The sequence below is a fragment of the Biomphalaria glabrata genome, chromosome 12 (assembly GCF_947242115.1).
Source record: "Biomphalaria glabrata chromosome 12, xgBioGlab47.1, whole genome shotgun sequence".
Taxonomy (NCBI): Eukaryota; Metazoa; Mollusca; class Gastropoda; family Planorbidae; genus Biomphalaria; species Biomphalaria glabrata.
The window spans coordinates 2,297,703-2,315,104 of record NC_074722.1 but is presented as its reverse complement, the minus strand read 5'-3'; the positions used below and the strand labels follow the sequence as shown (position 1 = coordinate 2,315,104).

General features: G+C 34.3%; 1 long non-coding RNA gene across 2 annotated transcripts; it reads left to right on the top strand.

The window, feature by feature from the left end:
- Window positions 1–13,019: 13,019 nt before the first annotated feature.
- Window positions 13,020–16,232, top strand: LOC129921900 (uncharacterized). Of its 2 annotated transcripts, XR_008773855.1 has the most exons (4): window positions 13,020–13,199; window positions 14,386–14,511; window positions 14,851–14,919; window positions 15,280–16,232. It is a non-coding gene; the product is annotated as an uncharacterized LOC129921900 (long non-coding RNA). The 2 variants fall into 2 exon arrangements; XR_008773854.1 differs by having other exon boundaries at window positions 13,020–14,511; window positions 15,280–16,231.
- The last annotated feature ends 1,170 nt before the right edge of the window (window positions 16,233–17,402 follow it).

The window sequence follows — 17,402 nt, the reverse complement described above, 5'->3', positions numbered from 1 at the left end:
GCCATCATCTGCCTTCATCTGCCATCATCTGCCTTCATCAGCCATCATCTGCCTTCATATGCCATCATCTGTCTTCATTTGCCTTCATCTGCGATCATCTGCCTTCATCTGCGATCATCTGCCATCATCTGCCTTCATATGCCATCATCTGCCTTCATATGCCATCATATGCCTTCATATGCCAACATCTGCCTTCATATGCCATCATCTGCCTTCATATGCCAACATCTGCCTTCATATGCCAACATCTGCCTTCATATGCCATTATCTGTCTTCATCTGCCTTCATATGCCATTATCTGTCTTCATCTGCCTTCATCTGCGATCATCTGCCATCATCTGCCTTCATATGCCATCATCTGCCTTCATATGCCATCATCTGCCTTCATATGCCAACATCTGCCTTCATATGCCAACATCTGCCTTCATATGCCATAATCTGCCTTCATTAGCCATCATCTGCCTTCCTGCATGAATTTCGGTCAAGAATTTAATCATCTAAAAGAACAATATGAAACATGTAAAACAAACAATCAAGCAAGTCTTCATTTCCTTCTCAAATCTAGACAAATTTTTGTGTATAAAGATTGACAAAAGTTGATACTTATATTATGCCTCATTAAAATAAAACTACAGATTCTAAAGTTATATTCTGGACAAAATGAACTACGCATATTAAAAGTTTCGATGACAAGGAGGCCAATACGAGGACAGCGCAAACAGGGACGTCCTCGTATTACTTGGCGCCACAACTTCATGTAGGACCTCAGAACAGTGGGTACCAGGTGGGAGGAGGCTTCAGGCATTGCCAATGACAGATCTTTGTGGAGACAACCTGCCGCCCAATGCGCCGAACGGCGCGGGAGGACCAAAGTCTAAGTAAGTCTAGAATATTTTAACCTTTGTATTTCCTTGATTGACCTAGACACTAAAATTAAACGGATGCACTCCTTGGTCAGGTCATGGCCATATTTTTCTAACAAAAGTTATCTCCCAGCGTACTTTTCTTGAGTTCAGAAAGTTTTAGCTCAAAATAGATTGCAATTTTTCCTCTACTTCAGCGATTCTCAACTTGTTTCTCCCTTGTCCCAATTGAATTGACATGTAATGACTTAGAACTCCTATCTCCGCCTTCCTCTTTCTAGTCCAAAGGGAAACAAAAAAATAATAATTCACCTACATTTTTTTTGTGGATAAATGACCTCCAGTTATCAACTCACTTCAGTACGCGGTTGCTTCCTTTTCTAGAATAGTGGTCTTCAACAGGTGCGCTAGCGTCCCCCAAGGGGAGCGATTACGTGAAATTGGGGGGCGCTGGGAACCAAAGAGGAGGTTGGGGGAGGCACTGGATCAAATAGGGGCGGTAGGGGGCGCTGAGTATAAAAGGGGGACGTAGAGATAAAAAAAAAAGGTGCACTGAAACAAATCAAATAATCAAAACATTCTGAGAGTCACTGATCCATCTGACCTCTTTTCAGTGTGATTTTGTTGACGCTGTTGAGGGTTTCCCATTCGCCTGCTGCTATTTCGAACTCTTATAGTCTCCCCTTTTTTTATTGAACGTGACGAGTTACATCTTGTCACGTGGTCTCTCCTGGCTTCTTGATTGGATCTAGTGGGTGACCCAATTTCTTCCTTCACGTCTAGTTAGCACTAAGAGCTTAAATCAGTATCATCAGCTGTGAAATGTTTCTGTTCATTTCAAGCCTTCATCTATGTAACAGGGGATAACAGTGTTCTGTCTGCCCAGTGGCAGCCCAGTTAATTACTTGTTAATGAGATATGAAGCTCTTCAGTTTTTTTTTAAGACGAATAAACTATCTATTTATTATTTTATATCTACATAAAATCAATATTCATACTTAAAAAACAACAAAAAAATAACAATAATAAATCTGTGCGATTAGAACTCTTTTTACCTAATACCCTGCTTAGCGCAATTTCATTCTTTTAGCTTTCTCAATGCGCGATGATCCAATCACTTGTCAGGACCAGTGGGGACAAAGGGGGGATGAGACGAAGGGGAAATCTGGGTGAATGTTTCCATGATCGCTTTTTAAATGCATTGAAAAAAAAACTTGAATTCGAACTCGAGGGTTCAAGCCTCCTCAAGGGAGATAATTCAACTCATACAACCACATATGCCTAGTAAAATTTCTTTCCCTTGTTCGATACCAAACAAAACAAATTAAACTTATTTATAATAGGCTAGTAGTTAATTAACTAATTGGTTAGTTTTTTAAAGTTGCTTCTTGTTTTGTCAGGTATAAGAAATAATTGTGTAAAATTTCAACTTTATCCGAGATTGGGTTTGGGAAAAATAACGTGTATAAAAAATTCTATAAATCTTAAACCAGACAGAGCTGAAATGAGCTTTGTAAGAATTGGGTACCATCCACATGACTCCCACACATATTTTATTCATAACATAATATTATGAAAATCAAGTTCGAGATTCTCGTCATATTAAAAAAAAACTTTTCACAAAAATATATTCTTTTTTTTTTTTCAACGGGAATACAAGCTTGACTAACAATGACATACAAACTGATGCTCTGTCTTCGTTTTTAGTGTAAGTCTATTTGTTTTTAGATTATACCACTTCCCTTTCTCACGTCTGATAACAATTTAAAGAGTGATGTCCCTTTCATTATAAAAGTTGAATGTAGAGTTTTGCAGAACAAAATATTATGGTACAATATATTATGGTACAATATATTATGGTACAATCTGAATGTCACACTGCTGTATATTATAATTTCTTTATGCCACTGTTCTGCCTTCTTCTCACAGTATTCTTTCTCTTGTCAATTGCATTCTTATAAGACATCTCTTATTTTTATTTGATCATAATTATCTCCAATATCATCCGTTCTCTCTGTCCAAAAATATTTAGACTTTTGGTGGATCTTCATATTTAAGTTAATCACAGTTCTCTGCTCTTTGTTTACATAAGATGTTTTTTTCACATCCGGTATTTCAAAGAGGAAAATGAACATAACATTTGCGAGAGAAACCCACCAGGATGCCAACATCTATGTTCATGTATGCCAACTAAAGAATACAAAATTAGTACAGATTTTTTGTTTAGTCGAGAACGGGAATTTCCGCTACAGCCTTGCGACGTAGTATGACTTAATGATTTCTTTTTTTTTTTTTTTTTGACGTCATTCGGATCAAACTGGTGGAAGAAAAGATTAAACCAAATTTAATTTTTTTAGATAATTTCAAGATTCTGAAAAATTAAAACGCCAAACCAGAATTTCACAGTGTGATTAATTGTTATGGAGTGTGTGTGTGTTTCTTTCCTAGGTGATATGGAAAGGGAGTATTTATTGTTAAATGTAGAGAGAGAGCATTAATTGAATGTTAGTCTTGTAGAATGGTGCAAGATAAGCGGCGATGTCGTAATCTGTGTTAAGTACACCAGACGACTCCAGAATGTCAGAGTGTAACGACGTGTTTTGATAGTGACTTAGACTAAGTGACTTAGTTCATTTCATCTCAAGTTATTTCACGTTTTACGATTTAAAATATTTGCCTTAAATGGTTTAATAGTTAACAAGTAGTTAATACTTAGATATTAGTAGAATATTATAAAATCTTGTAGTTCTTTTTTTTTTACATTCGCTTAACCAGGGGGAGGGGGGAGTGATGTGGTAAAAATGTTCTTAATTCAGTATGCATTTATAATTAAGGCTAAAGTAATCACTCTATAAGATGCATGAAAGAGGTATTTTGATTCTTCACATGTACATTTGTGTATATCCTATAATTTTCTTGCTTCTATTTTTGACAACTCTATGTATTCAATTCTCGTTCTATTTCTTTATGCTTCGATTAATTTTAAAATAATTTATTTTATTTGGGTTAAAATATTGTTTTTTTTTTTTTAATAAAAAGAATGTCGGAACATGTCATAGAATTCTCTTTCCAAGAAAAGACCAGAAGTAATTCGATCACTTCGCTTGACCCATAATGCAATAACTCCAGTTCAAACCATTAGATGACCGACTTACTAAATATGTCACACTAGAGCTCTCCTCTGAAAGAAAAATCACCAAAAGTTACACCTGCGTCTTGATTCCCTCCCTTTTCTCAGAAACCATGAACGTTGCATTCTGCCGGAAGTCTAAATCTGGACATATTAAGTTAATCGTTCAATTGGAGCAGACAGCCAGTCTCTCCCGCCACCCAAAACAAAGCTACTACGTCACGAATTAATCTGATATTTTTGTTGCCAACTTTTGTTTTTGTTTAAAATTTCTTTTTCGATGTTATGTTGTTTTTTTTTCTTTTTCGAGATCGACTTCTAAGTAATATAATCTGAAAGAAATAAAATCATCATTTAGGCAAGAATGACAACAATTTTTTGTTTTGTGATCTCTCAGAACTGAGGGCGTTGGAGTACTAACTTAAGCGTTAAGTTTCTTCTAGATGCCTTAGGTTACTTCTGGAAGTGTCAGGTTACTTGTGTATGAGTCAGGTTACTTGTGTATGAGTCAGGTTACTTGTGTATGAGTCAGGTTACTTGTGTATGAGTCAGGTTACTTGTGTATGAGTCAGGTTACTTGTGTATGAGTCAGGCTACTTCTAGAGGAGTTGCCATTTGAAGATGTCTTGTAACTTTTGGAAGAGTCAGATTACTCGTAGAGGGGCCATGCTACTTATGAAGGAGTCAGGTTACTTTTAGAGGGGCCATACTACTTATGAAAGAGTCAGGATACTTCAAGAGGAGTCGGGTTACTTCTAGAGGAGTCATGTTACTTCTGGAGGAGACAGGTTATTTCTAGAAGAGTCAGGCTACTCATGAAGGAGTCGGTTTACTTCTAGAGGAGTCATGCTACTTATGATGGAGTCAGGATATTTCTGGAGGAGTCAATCTACTTCTGGAGCTAATATACCAGTATCAAAACAGATGTTTTAAAGTTATATTTTTTAATGCTGCAATATTCAGCTTCATTTCGAGCTTATTATACATTTTTTTTTCTTCCTTTAAATTAGCCTACTTTTAGTATCCTTAAACATTGTAAGGACATATCTGACGATAATTTTCTTTCAGTTTCCTTTCATTTTTCCTGAAACATCTGCTGCCAATTGAAGGAGATTTCCCTTAGCTGGCGATGAATGGACCACACCCTTCGCAAGCCTTCATCAAATATCTCAAGATAATCTCTCACCTGGAGCCCCAAAGAAAAGAGGAGCAGGGTACGGCCCAGGAATAATTGGCTCTGCGATTGGGAAGAAGATGCTAATCAGTTGGGCAATGGAGAGACTCAGCCAGAACCGAAACGCCTGGTTGGTGACCCATGGCACAGACAAGATCACGGGTAGAGATGAGACGATTATATTTTCCCCCACAATATGTATGCATGGTTAAAACCTTACCATAAGCTTTACCTCTAACTTTAACCCCTAAGATGGCTTACATGATCTTGGATCAAAACTTATATTACTTTCAACAAAGCCCAAACACAGAAATCTCGAACGACAAATCAGTCGCGCCTATACGACGTCATTTGTAACCAGTGGCGTAGCTAGTGTGGGGGGGGGGAGAATTTGTAAATCCCTCGGCCCCCACATGAGTATTTTTTACATTAAATATTAAATATTACGCGAAATCAGGGCCCCCCAAAGAGGTCAAGCCCCTCGGGTACCCAAACGATGGCGAATTCATAACTACACCCTTGTTTGTCACGTTCCGCCTGAAAGAAAATATAAGATGTATGAAATCTTTTTTTATTCTGTGGAATATTCTGTGAAAAGAAGTTATACCAATATATCATAGGCTATAAGTATATACTTATATACATGTCAGTGGTATCAAAGTAAAGCACACATAACAAAACCCTTTGTGGTCAGGTGAGAAACTCGAGAAGAGAACGGGGGAGTTCAAAGAGCATGACATACTTTGCATCAGCATTCTCAGCCCCAGGAGACAAAGACATATTACTGAATTTGAACCAAGTAGACAACATAGAAGATATAGTAGTACAAGAAAATGGAATTCAAAAACTATTAGCCAACACCAAACCAAATAAAGCTTCTGGACCTGATGGTATTCCAGCTAGATTACTCAAAGAACTAAGTAATGAGCTAGCCCCAGTGTTCAAAATACTCTTTCAGGCTTCACTTAACCAGGGCAGAGTACCAAAGGACTGGAAAGAAGCTAATGTCACCCCCCTATTTAAAAAAGGAGAAAAATCTGACCCAGGAAACTACAGACCAGTATCACTTACCAGCATCACATGTAAAATCCTAGAACACATAATATGTAGCAACATCATAAACCACTTAGACAAACATAATGTCCTCACACCATACCAACATGGCTTTAGGAAATATAGATCATGTGAAACACAACTAATAGGACTAATTGATGATTTTTCAAAAGGTTTAGATAATAGCGAACAAATAGATGCTATCTTACTAGATTTTTCTAAGGCTTTTGACAAAGTTCACCACCATAGTTTGCTTAAAAAATTAAAATATTTCGGCATTAATGGTCCACTGCATCAGTGGATTAAAGACTTTCTGATAGGGAGAGAACAAACTGTAATAATAAATGGCTCTAAATCAACACCGATAACAGTAAACTCAGGTGTACCTCAAGGAACAGTCTTGGGTCCACTACTATTTTTAATTTACATAAATGATTTACCAAATTGCATTACTTCAGGAACAAAAGTCAGATTATTTGCAGACGATTGCATAATATATAGAACAATAAAAACAACACAAGACACAGATATTTTACAAAGAGAATTAGATGAATTACAGAAATGGGAATCAAATTGGAGCATGTCTTTCCACCCAGAAAAATGTCAGTTGTTAAGAGTAACAAAAAAACTAAAACAAATTAATTCCACTTATCTTATTCATGGCAAACCAGTAACACAGACTAAAAACGCAAAATACCTAGGTGTTATAATAAATGAAAAACTGTCATGGAATTCACATATTGATAAAACTACAAAAAAATCAAACAAAGCATTAGGATTTATTAAAAGAAATTTCTATAAATCAAATAAGAACATAAAACTAAAATGTTATTTAACCTTGGTTAGGCCAATAATAGAATATGCATCCTCCGTTTGGGACCCCTCAACTCAAGAAAACATTAAGAAACTAGAACAGACACAAAATAGAGCAGTGCGATTCATAACAAACGAATATTCACATTTGACTAGAGTAACACCTTTAGTAAAATCACTAAATTTAGAAAGCCTTCAGGACAGAAGGCTCAAAAGTAAAGTAGCAATAATACATAAAACACTGAACCATAATCTTCAAATACAAAAACAAAATTTAATAAAATACTCTGAAAGACACAAAGATAAAGGCACATTCCTCGTCCCATATGCTAGGACAAATTTGTACAAATACTCCTTCTTCCCTAGTGCTATTAGAGCATGAAATGGGTTGCCTGAGCTAGCCAGGAAAACCAGTGACTTGGCAGAATTTAAGTCATTTGTTAATATGCATGACTAAATGCATGACGCGTAGGACGTAATCATCTTCTTTTTTGAAGTAACGTCTGTATTATATAAGATAAGATAAGATGATCACTTCCGTCAACTTGTTGACGTAAACTTTACGGCTACCACAGTCTTTATACCAAAAGTAGTTCTATCTTCTTTATTTATAAATAATTTTCTTCATTGATAAGATAATGGGTTTCTAAGATGTGCATAAATAGTTATGTAAAGAAAGTATTACGAAGGCACTCCCCCTTTGAACAAGGCGACACCTATGTTAATCTACCTGTTCTATCCGATCTATGTTTTAGGCCTACCCATAGACTTATATATTATATCTAGACTTGGATATGGAGATCTGTTAACAGTACAAAAAATGTGAAAATTTTTTAAAAATTTGAAACAAGACGTTGTTTTGTAAAGTAGTTATAAAAAGTAATTTTTTTTTCAACCCTAACCTATGTAACATATAATTTAATTTTTATATCTAGATCTAGTAATTGAACATTAGAAATAAGAGCACTCTCGTCTCATGATTATTATTTTGCAATTTTTAGATGCATAATCTAGAAAGATTTGGGTAATCAATCTATTTAAATGTACATAAGATGATTAAAATCAACAAATATGAATTATTTCGATCTAGGATTTTTTAAACATTATTTCAATGGAAACTACCAGGAAATGGCTTAGTTTCATATATTTGCGCGAATATATAGTTCTGTGATTAATAGCCCATTCTAAAGAACATCCAAAAAAAAAATGATTTTGCAATATTTCTAAACTTTAAAAACTAAAGATTATTACTTTTCTAAGACAGAAAAGATTGATTGGGGCGACCTCCCTTACAGCTTGAAAAAGAGTTACGTACATAAAAATATATATATATGTCTGTGAATCGATCAATCGCGGATAAGAACTTGTTTCCGATTTCCAGTCTAGATATAATATATTTAAGTCTATCCTGCTTCCCTCTCTCTCTTATTCCCTCCCCTGAATCTATTTTAAAATTAAGAGACGATGATGCTGAGCATGCGTAGAGATGCTGACATTAAATTGACACAATAAACGATGTCAAGGACGCCACACTGAAAGATCACAGTGACCGAATAAATCATAAAAATTACCATGTGCTGCAAGAGGAAATGCTTAGATATTTGATTTCGCAATGTTAAAACAAAATGAATAATAGTAATAAAAATCTATTTGCCTTTAAAAATACACACTTTGATAATATATCCGTATTAAGTGTACAGGATACACCGAAAACGCCATTTATAAAAATGCTGCCTTTTTCTTTTCTTTGATTCCTTTTTTCTTCACATATCTAGGTAGTATAGTATCAAATGACGCCTCACTTTCAAGGGAAGTTGATAATCGTCTGGTCAGGGCCAGTGGCGCTTTTGGAGGCCTTCAGGCGAGAGTTTGGCGGAACAAATCGCTCCGCCTGACTACAAAAATCAATGTCTACCAGGCGGTGGTTCTCTCAACCCTTTTATATGGGTCTGAGACATGGGCACTATACAGAAAACAACTAAGACTACTTGAGCGCTTTCACCAAAGGTGCTTGCGCTCCATCATGGACATAAGGTGGCAAGACCGCACTACAAACAGCGATGTCCTTGCGAACGCCGGCATGGACAGTATAGAGGGACATCTCTATTGTCAGACAGTTAGGCTGGGCAGGGCACGTATCCCGTATGGGGGACGAACGTATGCCAAAGACAGTCTTTTTTTGGTGAGCTAAAAGGTGGTCGACATAACAAAGGCGCCCCACGGAAACGCTTCAAAGACCAGCTTAGGCGCCAACTTGCCTTAGCTGACATAGAAGAGAGCACCTGGTTGCATGCGGCCTCAGAACGAGACAACTGGAGGTCACTCACAAACGCCGCGGGATACACATTTGAGGCCAAAAGAAAATCCGCTGCCGAGGATAGACGCAGACTGCGAAAAGAAAATCTAAATCGACCAATTGCGGACAATGGTTATGCTTGCCCTGGTTGTGGCAAAATATGTAGGTCACAACTGGGGCTGCGCAACCACGGGGAATACTGCATTCCTCACTAATCTTCGGACTCGAAGACAAGCATTATTATTCTTTCTGATTACCGGTATTTCAAAAATTATAAAAAAAGGTCTCCTATCAGACCTTTGGATCTATGGGCAGATGATGTAAAGGTCATCTGTTTCTATCGTCCAAGCTAAAAACAAAGACCAAACGCTTTACGTTTTGTAACATCTGACAACCTTAACACACAGTCAGTAACATCTGGCAACCTTAAGACACAGTCAGTAACATCTGGCAACCTTAACACACAGTCAGTAACATCTGGCAACCTTAAGACACAGTCAGTAACATCTGACAACCTTAAGACACAGTCAGTAACATCTGACAACCTTAACACACAGTCAGTAACATCTGACAACCTTAACACACAGTCAGTAACATCTGATAACCTTAAGACACAGTCAGTAACAGCTGTCCCTTTTTAGACTCAGTCACGTCCATCACTTTAAGACACAGTCACATCTGACTATCTTAAGACACAGTTAATAAATCTGTTCCTTTTTAGACACAGTCACGTTTGTCAACTCTAAGACACAGCCAATACTATCTGTCCCCTTTTAGACACAGTTGCGTCTGTCAATTTTAAGACACAGTCACATCTGACAATCTTAAGACACAGTTATTAATAATCTGTTCCTTTTTAGACACAGTCACGTCTGTCAACTTTAAGACACAGCCAGTACTATCTGTCACCTTTTAGACACAGTCACATCTGTCAATTTTAAGACACAGTCACGTCTGTCAACTTTAAGACACAGCCAGTACTATCTGTCACCTTTTAGACACAGTCACGTCTGTCAATTTTAAGACATATTCACGTCTGTCAACTCTGCAACAAAATTATGTTTGATCTCAAATTTCTCTTTTGTAAGTCTTGTCTTAAAAACAAGACCCACAACTCCGGTTCTACCTGCTTGCAGAAGTTTGAACATTTCAAACAGCGGTTCTCAACCTTTTAAGCTCGGCGACCCCTTTTTACAATATACCACTCTGCCGCGACCCCCCCCCCCCATAGACACACACAGCAATAGAAGAATAGACAATAACAATCCTTATTTTTGATGGTCTTAGGCGACCCCCTGGCAAATCGTCAATCGACCCCCAAGGGGGTCGCGACCCACAGGCTGAGAGCCCCTGATTTAAAATGTGACCACTCGCAAGCACAAGTACAAAGGTAGCGAGGGTTATCCTGATATTAATTTATTAACAAAGAAAAACAAAAGCCGTTCAAGAACGCCCGTTTAAAAACCTTCCAAAGTCAATTACGTCTCAGTACTGTGTCCACGAACTCACAATTTGATTCATTTCGCTGTCACATATTCATGCATTTAAATTTTGACCAAAGCAGTAACATTATTTTCCATTTCCGATTTGACAGGTAACAATCTTTCTAAGAATGTTTAATGCCCAGAAAATGTCTGAGAGGTCATTTGTCACATCCCCTTCGCACAATTGAAAATATTGTAATTTTAGTTGACTGCCACAGTCGATTAATCTCAAAGCTCAAAGTCCATGTTTTCATAACATTTCCTCCTATCAGCTTGCCAATTCTTCATAGGCTCAAAAAGTACATTGACTAAAAACTGACAGGAAACTGGATGAGTAGTTAAAAAGCGGCTCTATTTTCCTAGAGATTTGACAGTTTAGGAATATCTCTGGGGAGAAAATACCTCACTGGCCAGTGAAAACTCTAGTTGGGCCGTTAAAACTATTCAAAATATAATCATGTTAAAATTAAATTTGGCTATTTTGAAAACGCCATTAACTCAAATGTTGTTGTTTTTTTTTATTTAGTAAAGAGTTTAGTAGACCAATAGAGGTGCGTGTATATTTATTGCGTGGTCTTATGTAGAGAATGCGATGGGCTGTTAATAGAAGAATTTAATTGTGCAAACTCGCTGGAAGATTCCTTGCATACTGAAGCATGACAGGAAATCAACAGAATACGAAATGAGAGATCAGTATCAGCTTAATAAAGGAAGAATGGATTAACAAAAACAACAACTTTTTTATGTTAGATGTTAGTATTACAGAATCAATTCGCATAGCAACACAATCTAAATTAAAGTATTTGTGAAGAAACAAGTCCTTTTAAATACAAACTGGCTTTTATTGTGAAGCATTCAAACATAACATAACAAGGCTAACCATGGAACTATACTAATGGAACAACAGCTCCTAGTTTTTACTAGGGGAGTGCCGTCGCGCATTTTTTTTCGCGCATGGTGCAATATGGAGAAATTCAGGAGGATGCAAAAGAAGAAATTTACTCCTCCAGTCACTTGGACTGACCTTCAATGAGAGTAAAACTTTCCTACGCTTTATTTTATTAAATCTCTAAAAATTTCATCCATTTTCTCACAATGTTTTGTGATTTATAAAATTTTCCTGAATAAGGGATCGTCACAAAAGTTATTTTTTTAAGGCCACCCCATTAAAATAGCAGTTTTCAGTACTTTCACATTTGGGTATTTTACACAAAATCTGGATTTTTTTTATGTACATGAAATCATTATCATCTGTCCCGCGTAACCAAATCCTCCACTTTTCCCGGTCACCAATGGCCAATTAACAAGATATCAAGAGAGAGAGGCTGGTCCATTATTTGCGTAGTCCAGCCAGCTTTTCTTCTGACAAACCTTTTTTCGTTTATTCTCTTGAAGGATATTTTTGTTTAAGTTAGTCTTCCAAAATACAATTCCAAACCAACTCATGCAGTTATCGTCTTTTCACAGTATTGATGAGTCATCCTTTTTGCCAGCCAGAGTGTTAATTGGCAAAAGTAAAAAATTCATTTTTTTTTTTTTTAGTAAATATTCAAAACTATATCTTTTATATAATAATATATTTTTTAAATAATAATATCTTTTATATAGACATGCTTTAATAGATCTAATAAATGATTAACGCGGCCCTACCAATATGGGTATATTAATACTTAAATCTGGGTATTTTAAATTTCGAATGCGCATTTTTTAAAAACCGAACTTATCTATAGATCTCTTATATCTAGAATAATCTAGATCTACAACACCCAGACTTAGACTATGGTTCTATATCTATTTAAAGATATTTAAAAAAAAATAACTCAATAGATCTAATAAAGTCATGATTTCCACTCTATTTTCTCTAGATCTAGACCATACATGAGATCAATATGAATGTTTATAGATCTAGTCTACGTCTAGAACTCTAGATCTATCGATCATCTATAGTAGGCATATGATATAGCTGTATTAACTGTGTTTAGTCACATAATGCCTGTAGATCTATATATCTAGTACCTGTACTAATATTAGTAGATGTAGATCTATAATAATAATACTTTTTAATGGTAGAAAGTAGATTTATAATCTATCAATTCTATCTAATCTAGATCTAAATCTAGACTTCACTTTCACATCATACGATTATTGATACAGACAGTGAATGAAACGAATGCAGTGATTATAAAAAAATTATATTATTATTATACTTATAGCTCTACCAGTTGATTATCATCATCATCATAGATAATAATCTAGACTAGTATTCTAGATCTATAAATAATCATAGTCACCGTGATAGTGCCCTTTTTAGTCAATGTAGTCAAGTCAAGATAGTGGAACGTAAACTCGAAGGTTTAATACAATACAGTATAAGTAGAGTCTATGAGTTAGTATAAGATCTAATTATTTTGTTTCTTTGTATGTCAATGTCTCAATTAAAATAATTAATATCATCAGCCATATCATTTTAAATATTAAAATAGTAGACATAGATTTCTATATATTATAAATAGATAGATTAGATCTATAAAATATAATTTTACAAACTTTAGAAATGATTGATTTTATTTTTAATTGATCAGCCTTCTAGACTAGATTTAGCATCTCTAGCTAGACTCTAACTTGTAGTTTGTAGATCTTGGAATTGGATCGAAATTCACCTTCCTAAATCGTCTCTAAAGTCTGTAGCTGATTTGAGAGGCCCAACGAGGCAAGAGTCTATTACTATTAGTACTCTGTCTCTTGATCTATCTAGTAGGCCTACTTAGCTAGTGCATTAGTGTAGTCAAATCTTGACAACTAGTCTTCTAGATCTAAGCTTCTAGAATAATTAGATCTAGATCCAGTTTAGATTTAGAATATAAAAGTATTTTACTAGCTAAAATACTAAATCTACTGATCTAAATTCTAGATAGATATACAATATATAGATCCAGTTTAGATTTGGAATATAAAAATATTTACTAGCTAAAATTCTAAATCTACTGATCTATACTTATTATTTTAGATATTATATGACATCTACAAAAATTATTATTAAGATATAATTATAGATTCTAGACTAGTTATTTATGTACATAAAATATATAAATAAAAGATAAAATTTATGCAGGCCTAGATCCCATAAATTTATAATTGATCCAGATCTATCAGTAAAAGTTACCTTCGATGGGAAGTTCTACCCAATCTAATCTATACAAGACAATTTATAATCCATGCCTCGCCTACACCCCATACATTAAATAATAGTTCCCATTCCATGCCATGCCCAGACCCATGAGTTCATGAAATAATAAATGATGTGGTGTCAAGTTGGATCTATCCCCTGAAATTCAGCACTTTAATATAAAACTCACATATCTAGTTAATTATTTGCTATGACACTCTGATCAACTTGGACTTGTGTAATACATATATGTTTCTTATCAGATTTAATGAATGAAGTTTTGGTGCATTTTAAGGCTACAAAAGTATCATCAGGTGCATTTTAACCATTGGTATTTTTCCTGGCAACATTTCTATTCTAGTCTGTGATAAATTATAAATTTAAAAAAATGTTTGTAATGTTTCAGTTATTAACAAGTAGAACCATGCCAACCAGTTCTGATGATGTACCAGAATGGCTCAAGGATCATACTTATACTATTTCTACTCTCTGGGCAGACATTAATAATATTGGCATCCATTCAATATTTATTGTAAGTACTACTATACAATTTTTATTTTAGTTATCTAAAAGATGTTTTATGAAGTGTGATTTTCATGGTCAAGCAACATCCAAATATCGGGGATGGAATTTAACATTTTTCTCTAGTTTTTTTTTTTATAACACTCTTAAGCAAATTCATCTTTCATGAATGCCTAATGCCTGTTGTGCAGGCCATTCCTTTACAATAAACTGTTAGATGAAATTAGGCAAAATTATGTCTGATAATTTGTATGTTTGATACAACAATGTATTCAATTTAATAATATTATTTTTTAATTTTAATGTTTTCAAAAGAAATTAGCCATTATGCCTAATTGTATAATTACAGTTATGTTTGGAAATGCAAGAAAAAGGCATGCATTCCTGACAAGTCAATGATTGGTTGCACCTCTTAAAGGTAAGGTACTGCAATTTTTCCCTATGCACTTTTCTCATAAGCTGAAGTACTTGTATTTTTGAAAAACTAGTTTTCCATGAAAATGTAAATCATAATATATGTTATAGTTGCTTTTAGATGAGTGCAATGTCCATCAAATTAACTGAATATCTGCCTTCACCTTTAGTAATAATTCATAACTATTAAGGTCAGGGCCATGTCTACACATTAACACATTAGCTCCTTTTAGGTACAGACTATTTTTAGAATGGCAAAATTATATAATTATACTTAATAACATATATACGTTTAGCATGGTCAACACATGTGTCACACATATTTTTATTTTTTTAAAATCCTTTTATTTATTTTTATAACTAGATAACTTTCTGTTATGAGAAAAGATGAGATTCTTGGACTCCTGCATAGCACCACCAGAAAGGAAAATCCCATCATGTTGCAAAATAAAAGTCTTGGACCAATTTTAATTTAAGATATATATATTATACTGTAAGCTCTATACATATTTATGTATATCCTGTCATTCAGCCAACAGGTTTGGATTTAGTATTTCTTTAAATCTGTTTGATATTGTACTTGAAAACTATTAATCTGAGCCCCATTAAAACAATAGTGAGTGCAGTGAATGAGTGGTAAAGCACTTGGCTTCTGAACTGAGGGTTCCTGGGTTCGATTAAGACTGGGATTTTCAATTTCAGAATTCAAAAGGATACATGGCAATAGTAAGGAATAAATAAAGGCAGTTTGGGGATCCATGGCTGAATATAAGTCATGGGTTTGAATCTCTGTGAAGACTCACATTTAAATTTTTTAGATTTTTGGGTGCCCCTGAGTCCACCTAACTCTAATGGGTAGCTGACTTTTGTTTTGGAAAGTAAAGATGGTTGGTTGTTGTGCTGGCCACATGATGCACTGGCCAAAGAATCAAATGACCTTAATATCATCTGCCCTATAGATTGTGAGGTCTGAAATGGGATTTTTTTTTCAAAAGGTGGTTGGTTGTTGTGCTGGGTACATGACACCCTCGCTAACCATGGGGCACAGAAACTGATAAACTTTATATCATCTGCCCCATAGATTGCAAGATATGTAAGGGAAATTTTACTCTTTTAAAATTAAAATAAGAATCTAACAAAAGTAAACATATAAAATATGGTGCATTCTCCTTAAAACTAAAACCTGGTGCGAAGGTATAAAATGTTGGCAAAAAAAAGCAACATCATATATTCTTAATTCCCTTTGCAAAACTTACTGAGAAGAACATGCATGTTGTTCCATTATAAGTTTCTTGACAGAGGAAATCTTGTTTATATTAGATTTGAATTAAAAAGCAAATTAAGAAAGAAATTATAATCATTATTTCAAATGGTTGTATCTAAACCTTATGAATTATTTTTCAGTTATAAGTATATTGAGATGAATGGATAATCATGAAATTGTTAAATAATTCAAATTGTTGCTATCATTCCATTTTCTAAAGAACCATACCATAATTATTATTTTTTTTAAATTAATTTCAAAATGATTTTTTTTCAATCATAGAGTTCACATAGATCTTGAGTGAATTTTTTTTTTAATTTGACTAATGCTTCAATTTTATTGTATCATATTAGTTTTTAATTTTTATTACCCGAAATATTTAAAAAATGAGTACACTATTTTCATGTAATAATGTAACTTGGTATTCACACAATGCTCAAAATACGCTATAATCTTTAGGCCATACAGATTTGTATAAATTAACTTGTTTAAATACATTGTAAATGTATATTGTTTGGATAAGAATAAAGTTTTTCTGTAGACAATTATTGTTCAAGATTTGTTGATGCTCCTGCTTAATCAATTATATATACAGGTCATTAGTTTTAACACATCTGATAATAAATGACAGTACAAGTTAGTGAATGAAAATTTGTCATTATTTCAGCTGCTTTAGGCCTTCATCAATGTGAGGTACCAGTACTTTGATTGTGTCATATAACAATTTAAAGCAACATTTTGAAATGAATAGTCTGTAGAATTGACAGTAAATACATTTAAGTGATGGGCTGTGATTTGCATGAATTGAGAGCTGATCATGTATTGAATTTGTGTTTTTGATCTTTACTTCAAGTAAATGTTAATGAGCAATTAATTTTTAATGAATAAATAATTTAAAAATAAATACAAAAGAACCATAAACATCTACTTTAGTTTAATAAATTTTTTTTCATCAGAACAGAATTTCCAACTTTGCATTTTTAAAATAAAATATAATTTATTTAGAGTAGAGTCAGAACACAAAATCATAGTTTTAAAATATTAAGTAAATTAAGCTAAGCTGTGATCTCTTATAAACATTTGTATATAGACTATACACAATTTAATTATTATTTTTCATCAAATTGCAGGAACTAGTACATGTACTTATGCCTATTTGACAATAAAAAACCTTAGTCAATGAAATAGTAATACTAGTAAATGAGATAAAAGTAAACTAAATA